At 45.6% G+C, this 15,327-nt stretch overlaps 1 pseudogene; it reads right to left on the bottom strand.

Annotated features, from left to right (window-relative positions):
• Positions 1-8,914: 8,914 nt before the first annotated feature.
• Positions 8,915-9,875, bottom strand: LOC106735568 (60S ribosomal protein L35a pseudogene; annotated as a pseudogene).
• Positions 9,876-15,327: the final 5,452 nt, after the last annotated feature.

Below are 15,327 nucleotides of genomic sequence, written 5' to 3'. Positions count from 1 at the left end.
ACGTGCCCGGCGTGAGTTTAAGCCACCAGGTCCGGGACGTGAACCGCAGTCGACTACGTGGGAGTCCAGCGACATAGCCATTACGCTAACTGCTGGTCCCTGAATTTCCTCTTCTTATTTTTAGATTTTGCCATCAGATCCAGGACTCAAACCATCATTGGTCATATGGGTTCCAGTGCCTTAGCTACCGCGCCACCTGCTGGCCCCCAGGAAGGTTCTTTTATAAGACTGGAAGAAATTCTAAGTAGCAAAGTGGTTAGCTAACAGTGTGTCATTCATTGTTGGACAGCATATTATTTAATACATATTTCTGCATGCTTTTCCATACCTTCAGTTCTGCCAATCATCCAGTTGACATTAGATTTACAGTGTTTTTCATCATCCTCAGTGTCTGTATTCTAACAGAAGGCCTAAGTTTGAAAGCAGTAACTCCTCACCTCCGCACGCACACACGCACATAAAAGTTTTGGGTAGGTTTTTTCCATAGAGTACATGCACTTGCCGGAGAGAAACAGAGAGAGGGAAAGTTAGAAACCACCCCTAAGAGTAATGGCCACACCATAATACCATCTCCTCCATTCTCTCGGGATCTTAGGCAAGTGCGCACATGTACCCAGTGTGCCTGAAGTCATATGTGGGAGTCCTGTGCCCTAACCACCACGCCACCTGCTGCCTGCCCCCACACACACACACACACACACACTTTCCCGTCTCCATTAGGTTATAAACATCACAAAAATAAGGCCCAGTCTGTTTTATTTGCTAATTCATACTCTCAGTGGTTCCTACAACATCATAGAGGCTTACTAAATAGTCCCTGAGTAGATTCCCCTCAGTCCCAGCTCGGAAATCCCTGTCACACGTAGTTTTGATATAGTTCTTTCAGACAGACATACGAAATAGCATGTCTTAGGGAGTCAGACAGATAGACGTTTAAATTCTGGCTCTGCCATTTATTAAAATATTAATTTGGGCTAACTACATTAACACTCCTCATATCAGCATGCATATCTATGAAATGGAAACAATACCCTTTGTAAAAATTTTGCTATAGGACAACTATGCTCACCAGAGAGAGGTAGAAAGAGGGGAGAGAGGGAAAGTGAGAAAGCATCCTCTCCCCTAACCGAGGAATGGCCATGCCACAATCCCTTCTCCTCCATTCTCCCCTTGCGATTTGGGGCACACACGAACTTGTGCTAGCATGTTTTTCAAGATATCTGGACTCAATGAACACTTTGGATTCAGCCACCTCAACTTCCAAGTCATCTGCTGGGCCACTAGCCTGCATTTCTTTCTTCCTTTTTTTTTTTTTTTTTTTTGGAGAGTTTTTTGCTATAGAGAGCGTATGCTGGCCAGAGAGACAGAAAGTAAGAAATCACCCCCCCAGGGGGGATGCCGCAATCCCTTCTCCTCCATTCTCCTCTCGAGATCCTGGGCACGCATGCACACGCGCCCGGTGTGAATTTTAAGCCACCGGGTCCAGGACTTGAACCGCGGTCGACTACATGGGAATCCAGCGACGTAGCCATTATGCTAACTGCTGGTCCCCACTAGCATACATTTCTAACAAGTTCCCAGATGCTTTTCTGTGTTCCTGTTGTCCGAAAAGCATACTTTGAGTAGCAAGGGTTTAAAGCACTTTGCAAAATAGTATTATCACTCCCAGATCCATACTGTTGCAATGCCACATAGAAATATCACATTTGAGTGCCAGCTCCAAGGCCTGATGGTTAAGGAGGCCAGATTCACCATGACCGACTGCACGGTTCGAGTCCTGAACCCGGTGAACACGCCGATTGCATGTGGATGTGTTCTCAAAGTCCTGAAAGGAGGGAGAGGTGGAGGAGAGGGGCTGTGGCATGACCGTTCCCTACGGGAAGTGCTTTCCCTCTCCCTGTCCCTCTGTCTCCCTGGCAAGTGTACATGCACTGTAGAAACAAAACAAAACAAAAACAAAAAAGAAACAGAACAGAAATGATCTCGCTTCTGTGTTTCATGCAATGATTTCCCCAAAGTGCTGCAATTTCCTTTCAATGTCTTTTAAATGCCACTAAATCCTTCTTTGACTCCAATAACGATCATGATATAAGTCTGTCCAAATAAAGATCACCCCCCCAAGATTCTAGTGGGCAATGTATTTAAGCTCACTACTGAGGCTTAGTTTTTCTCCTCTTCTCTCTGCTGTCAAGTCAGTGAACCAGACTCACATCAAAGTCAATTTGAATTCATTTCGTACAATTTGAATAGATTCTATTTCCGAAGACTCTGCGAACTTCAAAAATAATATTCATTACCTGGTCGTGGAAGAAAACCGCTCTCAGGATATTGCACCCTGCCACCCCCTAATTTGGTAATTCTATCAGGAAAAGCAATTAAGTTTGTCTGACATGACTTGTTTTTATAAATCCATGATGCTTACTGCTCTTAATTTAATTCCCCTCTTACCACTTATAATTTCATTCTCATCTGACAGTTCATATTTTCTCTCCGAATGATTTTTCCCCCTTTATATTACTAACCACAGAAAATGCAGTGAATAATATCAGCCTTTGGGTAGGGAGGGAACTGGAAAATGACGCTTCCCTGGGAGGGGGCAAGAATTCTGTTCCTTCCGGTTCCTGGAGCGGTGCTGGGTACACAGATGGTGCTCAATAAATGCTTGGCATCAGGCACCACGCCAAGCACCATGCAGAGACAAAGAAGACTCTGACCCGGACTTCCCCCATATCACGGTAGTTGAGAAACAAGCCCTTAAGAAATAATTACGAAACAATCCAGGAGGAGATGGTACAAGGACAGGGTTTCTCAAGGGCTGGGCCATCCAATTTTACTTCCCAGGCTGGAAAAACTTCTATGTAGCATGTTGTCAGCAGTTTCTATCTTTTTTTTTTTTCCTTTGGAGAAGTTTTTGGCTATAGAACACGTGCACTTGCCAGAAAGACAGAGAGAGACAGAGACAAAAAGTGAGAAATCAACCCCCAGGGGGGATGGCCACGCCGCAATCCCTTCTCCTACATTCTCCTCTCGGGATCTTGGGCACGCACGCACACATGCCCAGTGTGAGTTTAAGCCACCGAATTCCAGGACTCGAACTGCGGTCGACTACATGAGAGTCCAGCAACATAGCCATTACACCAACTGCTGGTCCCAACAATTTCTGTCTTTTTGATCAGAGACCTGGATTGCCCGTGAGAACAGACAAGTGCCAGTCGCGTAACTGAAGAGCTGGTCAACCATCCTGCAAAACCTGAGGGCTGGGGAGGTGATGAGTGGATGAGAGATGCCGATGGGTGAGGTCCTGCAGGCTGAGAGGGACCAGAGGACAAGAGGGTCTGAACACATTTTAGACAGAGAGAGGAGGGTGTGCAAAGCCATACACGTGTGAACCCGTGCCATGTGTCCGTGAGGTGTAGACATTGGCTTAGGCCGGAATATAAGGCTCAAGTGAGGAAACAGCCAAAGGTGGGGTTGGCCCTTGGAAAGCAGCCAATCCTGGAGGGGCTCGTATGCTAAACAGGAACTCAACCAGTGGCACGAGGGAGCCACGAAAAGGTGTCTGAAGCAGGGAGTAAGATAAAATGATGTGTGCTGTGAGGAAAATTAACAGTGATGGAAAGGATTTGAGGGATGAGTCTGATGGGGACAAGACTGAAAGTGAGGGGACAGTTCTCAACAGTGTAGGTGAATGATTTGGAGCAACTACCAGTAACAGGAACCTTCGTCCTGGACGATGTGCGTGCCCTACGTCAAGTACAGAGCCAGTGCTGGCTCAGTGCTGTCTTACGGAACCCAGAGACTATGGCCAACAGAGGAGAAGAGATCTGAAAGGGACAGAAGAAGCAGGATCGATATTCACAGTGTCTGACTGGGTGTGGGGAGGCGAGGGAGAAAGAGAAATGTAGTGTGATGTCCCTGTGTGTGACCTGGATGTGGCAGTACCTTTACCAACTTAGGGAAGACTTGAGGAGGAACGTTCCGGTAGAGGAGAAAAGATGATGAGTTCAGTGATAGACCTGGTGAGTTTGAGGGGCTTGTGGGAGCCTCCAGGTAGAAATGAACAGCTCGATAAATAAATCCAGAGCTCTGAGCAGAGTTTTGGGCAGGAGGCAGGTCTGGAAGTCTCACGGATATAAATGGAGGCAGAAATGAGTATGGGGAAAAGAACACATAGATGAATGGGCACCAGACAGAAATGGGAGATGCCAACACCCAACAGAGGGACAGAGGACAGGAAATGCAGAGGAGGTTTGGGGGGAATATTAGAGAGACAGAATGAGAACCAGGGGAGGAGAGCGTCCAACACGCAAAAGGAGAAGAAAGATTAAAGAAGAGTGGAGTAGTTGACATTGTCAAGTGCTACCGGAAGTATAGTCATTACATTTCTTTTGGAAGAAGAGATGTCATTTATTCATTCAACATGTGGAGTCTCCTTTCACACACTAATAATTACTGAAAGATTTCTTGTCCATCAAAATATGGCAGCAATAAGTTGGATAAAAAGGCCTCCTCTGGGACCGGCAGATGGCATGATGGTTAAGGTGCTGGATTCCCACATGGCTGACCACAGTTCTAGTCCTGGACCCAGCAGTTTGAAAATCACATTGGGTGTATATGCATGTATGCCTAAGATCCCAAGAGGAGAATAGAAAGGAAGGGACTGTGGCATGGCCATCCCCCCGGGGGGAGATTTCTCACTTTCTCTCTGTCTCTCCAGGGAGCACACACACCCTATGACAGAAAACTAAAAAATAATTAAAATAGCCTTCTTATTTAAAAAAAAAAAAAAGTCCCCTCCAAGGTTAAAGGTAAAAAAGATCAACTTCTAACACTTGAAGTTTCCATTCGTCACAGGTACCTCACTGAGAGATGATGCAGCAGTGTACTGACCGGAAGAGGCAATCGGGTGGCATGAAGCTCTGAAAGAAACCACCTCCTCCTGTCTCACATCATGACTTGCCTAGCAGGAATTCGTGGGGTGTCAGCACTGGGCGGGGGGGACTGTGCTTTTCATCAATTATTAAATGGGTATTGGTGAAGAAACGGCAAGAAGAGGTTCAATATCAGTAATTATTGGGGAAATTCAAATAAAAAACCACGAGATATACCACCTCGCCCCCATTAGTGTAGATACATATATACAAAAAGTAACTAGTGTTGATGAGAGGGTGGAGAAACTAGAACCCTTGCCCATTGCCGATAGGAATGCCAAATGGTGCAACCACTATGGTATATATACAAAAAGTAACGAGTGTTGATGAGAGGGTGGAGAAACTGGAACTCTTGCCCATTGCTGATAGGAATGCCAAATGGTGCAACCACTATGGAAAATAGTATTGAGGTTCCTTAAAAAAATTAAACATAGAATTAATACATGATCCATCAGTTCCACTTCTGAGTGCATACCTAAAAGGCTTGCAAACTGGGGCTTGAACAGATATTTGTACACCTGTGTTCTTAGTAGCACTGTTCACACTAGCCAGAAGGCAGAAGCAACCTCAATGTCTACTTAGACATAAATGAATAAAGAAAACATGATATATATACATTCAATGGAGCATGACTCAGCCTGAAGAAGGAAGGAAATTGTAGGGCTAGCTTGATAGTGCAGCAGTTAAGCATTGTGCACAGAAAGTCAGATCCCATGTGGCCGACCATGGTTCAAATCCCAATCCCAGAGAATGAAAAAACAAAAACAAAAACAAACAAACAAACAAAAAAAACTCTGGGTGTGTGCACATGGCCAGGATCCTGATGGAATGGGGAAATGGAGAAAGAATCTCAGCATGACCATGCCCCCTGAGGGGAAGGGGGTTCCTCTGTTTTCCTCTCCTTCTCTCTCTCTTTCTCCCACTGATGAGCCCAGGTGCCCTTTGACCACACACACACACACACACACACAGACACACACACACACACAAATCATTAAAAATTTTGTTGAAAAAAGGGAAGGAAAATTGAAGACATTGGTACAATATGGACGAACTTCAAAGACATTGTGCTAAGTGAAACAGGCCAGTCACAAAAAGACAAACACAATAACTTCTGTGAGGTAAATAGGGGAGTCAAACACACAGAAACAGAAAGTGGAATGGTGATTCCAGGAGCTGAGTGAGGAGGGAATGAGGAGTTAGTGCTTAATGGCAGTTACTGTTTGAGAGGATGAAAAGGTTCTGGAGACAGATGGTGGTGAGGGGCGCGCAACGGCAATACACTTCATGCCACAAAGATGTACACTTAAAAGTGATTGAAATGGTCAATTGTATGTTATGTATATCTTACCACCATAAAAGTAAGTAGGTACTAGGTAGAAAAAAGAGAACTGTGTTCTTCCGCAGTCACTCAATAAAGGATTCTGACTGCACAGGGCTAGAGATAAACAGTTTTTCAGAAAAGAAATACCCCTGAAAGGGAAGATGCTTCACAGCACCATAGAACCGCTACTACTTCTAAATGCAGATTACTACCATTTGTTGAGTGCTTACCACTGTGGGCATGCTAAGTATTTATGATACATTTTTTCAGTTTCCAAAAGTTTGTAAAAGTAAAAACGACCATCTCCAACTTGCAGGTAAGGAAACCAGAATTCTGAGAGTTGAGGTAGATCATTAGAGTCACAAAGAATAAGAGGCAGACCCAGGGCCCGAATCCATGCTGTGTGTTTCAAGATTCCAAACTTTGAACCAGTTCAGGAGGGGGTCAGGATTCTATACTCAATACTCAACTACCCCATAAAGCTTGCCTCTGTGGTGTGCATGGACTTAAGCAGAGAACTATTTAGATAGGAAACTGTGCTGTCCCTTAAGGTGGGACTAACTGCCATTGAAAACTAACCAACAGCTCCTTCAGTCCGTCAAATCCCTTGGTAGAGGCAGTGAAGAGCAATAGAGCAATAGTTATAATAAAAACTCTGCATAACATAGCTCTCCATATTGTAGAATTCGGGCCACGCAGTCTGGGTTCCCATCTCATCTGTGATCTTCTACTTGGGTAACTTTGAAGAGACCCCATCCAGCCAGAGAGAGGGGCATAAACAAGCAATCAGCGTATAATACATGGCAGAATGCAAAAGTGTTGTGCTTAAATGATCGTGGAGATGGATATCTAGAAATAACAAAGTTACCCGGATTCGAACTCTTTTTTTAAAATGAGAGAGAATCTGGCATTTCCTACAGGGTTTTATCATTGCAGTCCTTTATGCAGCTTCCTAGGTAATTAGGATTACAGGCACGTGCCCAGCCTGTTCAGGTTAGGATCATGTAATATTTTAAAAGAAGGAGTAAGGGGACCAGCAAGTGGTTTAGTGATTAAGATGCTGGACTCCCACATGACTGACCACAGTTCGAGTCCGAGACCTACTGGCTTGAAGCTCATGCCAGGAGGACGTGCGTGCATGCCCAAAATCCCAAGAGGAGAATGGAGAAGGCTCTCTCTCTCTCTCTCTTTCTCTCTCTCTCTCTCTCTCCCTCTCTGTCTCTCTCTGTCTCTGTCTGTCTTTCCAGCAAGTGCACACGCCCTGTAGCAGAAATCTCTCTCTAAAAATAAATAAATAAAGGAGTAAGAACCCAATGATCTTACTATTACATGTACATAGAAGAAGGTCATTGAGAGTGATTTGGGAAAGAACCTGTCCCACATGCCTCTGTGTCCAGAGAGGAGACCCAGGCCCTCCTCTAGGGCAGATCAGTTCCAAATGGCAATAAAGCAAGCTAATGCTTTGAAATGCTAAGTATGGGCCAGTGGCATGGATCCCTACGCCACCGGATGCATACATGAGATCCAAATACCGAAGACAACCTGAATGCCATGCAGCAGTAGACTGATAAATGAAACATGATACACTCATACAAAGAAATACTACCAAGTTATGGAAAGGATCTAACTCTGGCCACACTCAATCACACAGAAGAACCTCACAGACAGAGGAACGAAGGAACTACACACACAGAGAAAACTACCTATGGTACGATTCCAGTAGAAATTCAAAACAGGCACAATTAATCGATGTATTAGAACTCAAGAGAGTGGTGGGACCAGCAGTTAGTATAATGGCTAGTTGCTGGACTCCCATGTAGTCAAGTGCGGTTCAAGTCCCAGATCCGGTGGCTTAAAACTCATGCCGGGCGCGTGTGCGTGCGTGCCCAAGATTCCAAGAGGAGAATGGAGGAGAAGGGATTGCGGCATGACCATCCCCCCTGGGGGTTGATTTCTTGCTTTCCGTCTCTCTGTCTCTCTCTGTCTCTCTGGCGAGCACATGTACCCTATAGCAAAAAAAAAAAACTCTTAAAAAAAAAGAAAGAAAAAAAGAACTCAAGAGGGTGGTTTCCTCTGGACAGGGAGGAGAGGGAAGGAAAAGTAAGAAATCCTTTAGGTACTCAAGCATGTTTTATGTCTTGTGTGTTCATAGGCACATTCACTCTGCAATAACTCACTGAGGTGAACATTTACAGCTTATGCACGCTTCCATATCAACAGTTTATTGAGAAAAAGCCGTGGCTGCCTATTGATGATGACGTGTATAGTATTCTCAACTGGATTGGTCTGAGAAGTATTTCATGTTGGGTAAAGTCTTTTTACAAGCACTCTGAGAAATTGTGATGAACTGCTTAAAGAAAAATAATTGTAATAATAATAATAATCAGGAAAAAAATGAAAAGCTATTGGATGATGAAAAGGGAATTTTAATGTTTCTGTATTGACTGATATGCATGGTATCCCTCCTGGAAAAAGCAATGCAATACACTGTAAAGTTATATGTAATTCAATGTAATAAACAAGATTGTGATGATAATAAATAAATAAATGTTTTTAAAAAGAAAACTGCCAGGGAGAAGAAATAAAGAAAAGTGCATACCTGGATTAGGCTTTCTTTTTTTTTTTTTTTTTCATTTTTATTCATTAACATTTCATTATGTTAAATCCTTGAGGGGTACAGCATCACACGGATTCTGTGTCCAATAGTCTTAGCAGGAAGGTTGCTTTGGAATTTGGCTCGAACCATGCCACTGTTTCCATGGGCTCGGGGAACCTTTCCCCAGATGACTCTGGTTTTATTAGGTTTGCCACCAGGAATCACTGTGTTGTTTTTTGCTTTGTACACATAGGCGCACCTCTTGCCTAAATAGAATTCCGTTTCATCTCGTGCATAAACACCTTCGATTTTAAGACGAGCTGTGTGTTCCCTTTGGTTCCTGAGACCCCGCTTATAGCCTTGGACCACAGCCTTGCAGACATAGCTGCCTTTTAGAAGTCCTGTTCCCAGCAGGCCTGCACAGGCTCCAAGATGGTCCTGGATTAGGCTTTCTGACTTCCCAGATGGCCCTACTGCCAACAGGATCAAGCTCAAGCTCCTTTGCGTGGAGTATCAGGAGATTCCTTGAGCTCCGAAGAGTAACACTTCCTCTTCCTCTACCTTCATTAATACTCACACCATCCACCAAGGCAAAGGGGCAGATGCCACCACTCCTGAGGCAGCGTTTTGTGAGGGAGGCAACTGTCTCCTGTATTTAACTGTGGTTGCTGCTTCTGACTCCCGTGCCAATTACTGGTCACGTCCTTCGTGATCAGGGGAGTGGGCTTTGTGTGCCAAGTGTAGCCACTTGGAGTCTATCAAACTGCCAAAGGGTAATACAGGTCAACAGCACTAGGTACAGGCCAGAAGTGAGCCCCAGAAGTAGTTTCTATGTCGAGAGACTTGAGGATCCCAGGGCGTCTCCTTTGGTGATTAGGCTTCACCTGGGGCTCAGGTCTGAGCGTTCTGCTTTGACACGCGTGTACGTCAGCCAGACATGACCGTGAGAGAGATGCAACGATGTTAAAGGGACCCGAATGTGCACCATGGAAGCAGTGGCTGGAAGCGGCTCCTCCTCACCCATAGTCTTTGTCATCCTGCTGTACCCTAAATAGTCTAGAGCTTTGCCTGGAGCTGTTGGGTCACTGAGCTCCCACGCAGGCACAGCCAGACCCAGGCCAACCAAGTCTAGCCCAGGCAGTAAGGGCCTTGCAAAACACCGTGCAGGCACAGTGGGTCTGAGGATATCTTCCGTGGTGCCCGCAGAAGGAAAAGCACCTGCTTGGGCTGGCTGTGCTGATTGTAGCCGAGAAGATGCCGTGCAACTGGGGGACATCTATCTGGACAGCCAGAGGCAAAGCACACTACCCTACCTGTCCTGCAAGCAAGGCGGAGGGACTGCTGCTGAACGTTCCCATTCCAAGCACCGTGTGTTACCCTACGCGTTGCCATTGAAAGTGGGCAGTGAAGAAAGGAGGCGGGACAGGGGCCCCAGTGAGTGTGGTTTTGATAGTGTCCACAGCCTCTTTCTCATATATATCAGATGTTTCCTGCAATCCTGCAGTCCTGCCCCAGATGGCCCTGGAGTCCCTGTCCTCCCCACCCACCCCCTTCTCATCTGCAGTTCTCGAAACACCTGTAGAATGTGCTGGCCAGCCCAGGATGAGATGGAGCTCTCTGGAGTTGCCCGGACTCTGTTCCTGGTCCTCCGAGAACAGGACGTCCTTCAGTGCTCCAGCTCAGTGGATCCCATTCTCGCTGGGTACAAACACCAGAGGACACTGCTTTTGGGATTGTCTGGGTATAATACTCAAAATGGACTGCTTTGGGGGGTCCTCAACTGCACGTGATGTGAGGTATGTGCACATGAGGTTCCGCCTACCCTGGGCAGCTTTCCTGAGCAGGGACCAGCTCACCATGAATCTTTTGAATCTTCTGTCCCTTGTGGCTGTAAATAATAAATTGCTTTGCAGGACCAATAGTTGGTATAATGGCTATGTTGCTGGACTCCCATGTAGTTGACCGCAGTTCGAGTCTTGGACCTGGTGGCTTAAACTCATGCCGGGCACGTGTGCGTGCGTGCCCAAGATCCTGAGAGGAGAATGGAGGAGAAGGGATTGCAGCATGTCCATCCCCCCTGGGTGGTGATTTCTCGCTTTCTGTCTCTATCTTCCTGGCGAACTCATGCACCCTATAGCAAAAAAAAAAAAAAAAAAAAACCTCCAAAAAAATAATAATAATGATAATAAGGATGAAGCAAGAACCTCTAAAAAAAAAGGCAAGAAAACAGCTCAATGGCTGTATAGACAGGTATTTCCCCATCTACACGGAAATAACGTGAAGAGCCATGGGGAACAAATGCGAACACTATTATCAACAATAAGTACACATATTCCCACCTAAGTTGTACCCGGAGGAGGAGTAGTGGTGGGATTGCACAGAATCTCAGTTCCTGATTCAGACGAACTCTCCTGTAATGAAGGGGTATAATCTTTCCCCCTGATCCTCTGAGTAGCATCTAAACAGTGTCTGCTTCTAGAAATCATTATTCTACGCAAGTCTATGTTTGTCACTCAGCTGTGCATTAATGTCGCTTTAGCCAAGCATTCTAATACCAGCTCAGTCAGTTATATAATCCTGTTTCCCCTCTTCGGAATGTCTCTTTGTTGTTTATGGCTCTGCTGCCACACAGAACTTGTCTGGATGGTCTGGGTGCTCTCAACTGAACCTTATCAGGGATCACGGTTATTGGAGCTCTGTATTTTACAGCTTCCATCTCATTAATGCCAGCACTAATTTGTGGCCCAATCCAATACCACCCCCATAAGATCTGCATGAATACACACTGGATTTCAATCTGCCATTCAACAAGCACGAAGTCCTTTATGTTCATTAGTAGCCAATCCAACAGCCCTGGGTTCCTCTCTCTGCATTTTTTCCATAGTGAAATCATTTCCTTTTTATCCCAAAGCAGTTTCTTGGAGGAAAGAGCAGGAGAAAAAAAAAAATAAGGGCAACCATTACAGCCTTTCTTCCTTTTCCTTTTCTTGAGCAAATGCAATCGTTCCAACCTGGAAACTCCAGTTCATACTGAGTCACAACTTGTTTGTTCAAATCCTCCGTCCCTCCAATAGCTCTGATTCTGAAATATCGTACAGTGTATTAGAAAATGAGCTATATTTTTAGTCTCAGAGGAGTAAAGGGACTGTTGAAATGAAAACTAAGGTTCTGGCAGAGAAGGAAACCAGGTTGTCCAGTCCGAGTGGACGGATAGATCCCAAGGCGTGTGTACAAGGGTGACCTCGTTCCAACGCCCACCGTCTTCTCCCGAATACTGGAGGCCGAGGTCATTATCATGGAATTCTCTTTTGTTCAATTTGCATGGGTAAGTGAGTTCCCTTCCACATCATTTCAGCCCCATGCATCATTACCAGACGGCACTCCGGTCTGCGTTTCCTGTCACAACAAATGTCTTGTCCTTCAAGTTCCTCACGCAATTTTCTGTTCTGCACCACATTTCCACTGCGGAATGGGTTCAAGTAGGCTTGGCCATTCGCACGTTGAAATAAATTAAAACGGGGCTAATGCGAGGAAGTAGAGGGGAGGAACAAATGGCAGAGCGTCTCGTTCAGCAAAAACATGCAGCACATTTCAGAATGGTCCTGTTTTGTTTCCCTTTAATGATCAAAAACAGGGCACGTGGAAAGTGAGTCTCTCTCTTTTTTTTTTTTTTTGTTTTTTTTCACATATCAAGACTTGAAAACTACTTCCATTCCACTTCCCTCCAAGACTGTTCTTTGTGTTGTGCTCACCAAGAAGTAAACTCCGAGATGATGACCGAGGTGCAGGGCCATATTGGAAGTGTTCTTGTTTCAACCCCAGTAGAGGAAAGAGAAAGAAGTGTGATTGGCCAGTGGGAGAAATGGGAGTGTGATGAGTCACTCTGCGGTCTTAGGCAACCCCACAGGGAGGTCTGAGGCAGGAATGGCCCTTCAGCGTTTCCCCCAGACCAGGCCAGGTCCCTGGGCTTGTGCGTGCTGTCACTGGACAATGGGATGTCCCATGAAGGTTATACCTAGGAAGCGGGTGTGGTCTTGGGCAAGAATGCTGTCTCTCTACCAGACAGTAATTCCCAGAGAGAAATATCAGCCAACAACCTTCCCAGCTACTAGGGCATACGATCCTCAGTCCTGAAGGTGGAATTCGGGTGACGCAGTGCAGTGACCCAGCCACCTTTTCTACTGTGAAACACAGATTAAACACCTTCGGCTGAAACAGGGTCCAGGAAAAAATATTTGCCAAGTCTAATTAAATCCTTGGTGATGGTTGATATTGATCATTGCTAACCAATATACTCCTTATAGCCTCTGGGACCAGCAGTTAGCGTAATGGCTATGTCACTGGACTCCCACATAGTCAACCGCGGTTCGTGTCCCAGACCCGGTAGCTTAAAACTCATGCCGGGCGCGTGTGTGTGTGTGCCCAAGATCCCGAGAGGAGAATGAAGGAGAAGGGACTGTGGCATGGCCATCCCCCCTGGGGGGTTATTTCTCGCTTTCTGTCTCTGTCTGTTTCTGTCTTTCTGGCGAGTGCACGCATCCTATACCAAAAAACTTCTTCAAAAAGAAAAAAAGAGAGAAAAGAATAAAAGAAAGCATCATTTAATGCAGATCCACACTCCTTATCCACAATCCTAAGAGCCAACAAACTCAGAAAACCAAGTTTTTTCCGAACCTACTCAGTGGCAAATGATCTTTATTTACCTCTTAGTGCATTTCACTGCAGAATATGACCACATTTGATTACTGGGTGCTACCCACATTCTGATGGTGCTTCAGATATGAGACTAGCCAGCACCGAAAGCCAGCACTTATTTAAAAGTTTCTGCGGATCAGAAACTATTCTACTTCCTTTGCATCTATTATCTCAGTTTTCACATAATTTCATGAGTGACACCAGAACCTCTGTTCTGTTGTACAGATGTGTTGGGACACACAGAGGAGTCTGTTAACTGCCCCAGTCATGGAGTGAACAAGTGCTAGAGCTGGGGATTGACCCCAGGCCGTGTGACTCCAGAATCTGCCTCCTCCCTCTGCAGCAGACTCATCATGTGACTCCCGGAGGAGTCAGCAAAGGCACCATGGCCTGCCCCTCGGGAGACATACTGAGAACTGAGTGACTGAGGAGGACAGTAATTTCCACATGTACTAGGTAGGATTCTCCAGAGAAACGGAACCAATAGGGTGTTGTGTGTGTATAAGAGTGTATGTGCAGGGAACCAGCAGTTAGTGTAATGGCTATGACGCTGGACGCCCACGTAGTCGACAGCGGTTCGCGTCCCGGACCCAGTGGCTTAAACTCACACCGGGCACGTGTGCGTGCGTGCCCAAGATCCCGAGAGGAGAATGGAGGAGAAGGGATTGCGGCGTGGCCATCCCCCCTGGGGGGTGATTTCTCGCTTTCTATCTCTCTGTCTCTCTCTGTCTGTCTGGTGAGCGCACGTGCCCTATACTAAAAATCTCTCAAAAAAGAAAAAAAGAATGTATGTGCAGAGACAGAGAGAAAGAGAGAAGAGAGAGAGAGACTTCTTTTAAGGCACTGGCTTACGTGATCAAGGGGGCTGGCAAGTTTGAAACTTGTAGGGCAGGCCAGCAGGAAAAGCTAGAGACTTGTCTGCAGGCAGAATTCTCTCTTTCTTGGAAGAGTCTGTTGTGTTTTATTCTAATATTTTTTTAAGAATGATTTTTTTAATTTTATTTTTCTTTTTTTGGGGGGGCGAAGAGGTTTTTGCTATAGGGCACATGCACTCGCCAGAAAGACAGAGAGAGACAGAGAGACAGAAAGTGAGAAATCATCCACCAGGGGGGATGGCCATGCCACAATCCCTTCTCCTCCATTCTCCTCTCGGGATCTTGGGCACGCACGCACACGTGCCCGGCGTGAGTTTAAGCCACTGGGTCCGGGATTTCAAGCATGGTCGACTACATGGGAGTCCAGAGACATAGCCGTTACGCCAACTACTGGACCCCACTTTTTATTATTTTTTAAAATTTGACCAGAGAGAAACAGAGACAGAGTGAAAGAGAGGGAAAGTGAGAAAGCAAGCCACCAGGTCCAGGACTCAAACTGTAGTCAGCCATGTGGGAGTGTCCAGCACCTTAACCACCATGCCACCTGCTGGCCCCAGAGGAGTCAGTTTTTTGTTTTTGTTTTCTTTCTCTTAAGGCTTCTATCTGATTGGATGAGTACTACCCACATTATGGAATGCCAACTGCTTTACTCAAAGTCTACTGATTAAAATATTAATCACAGGGGCTGACAGGTGACATGATGGTTAGGGTACTGGACTCCTACATGGCCAACTGCAGTTCGAGGCCTAGACCTGATGACTTGCTTTCTCACTTTCCCTCTCTGTCTCTTTCTAGTCAAATTCAATAATAATAATAATTAATAAAATTAAATAATTAAGAAATATTAATTACTGGGACCAGCAGTTAGTGTAATGGCTATGGCGCTGGACTACCATGTAGTCGCCC

Source organism: Tupaia chinensis, unplaced genomic scaffold (assembly GCF_000334495.1).
Source record: "Tupaia chinensis unplaced genomic scaffold, TupChi_1.0 Scaffold000442_1, whole genome shotgun sequence".
Taxonomy (NCBI): Eukaryota; Metazoa; Chordata; class Mammalia; order Scandentia; family Tupaiidae; genus Tupaia; species Tupaia belangeri.
This window is presented reverse-complemented; position numbering and strand designations above follow the sequence as displayed.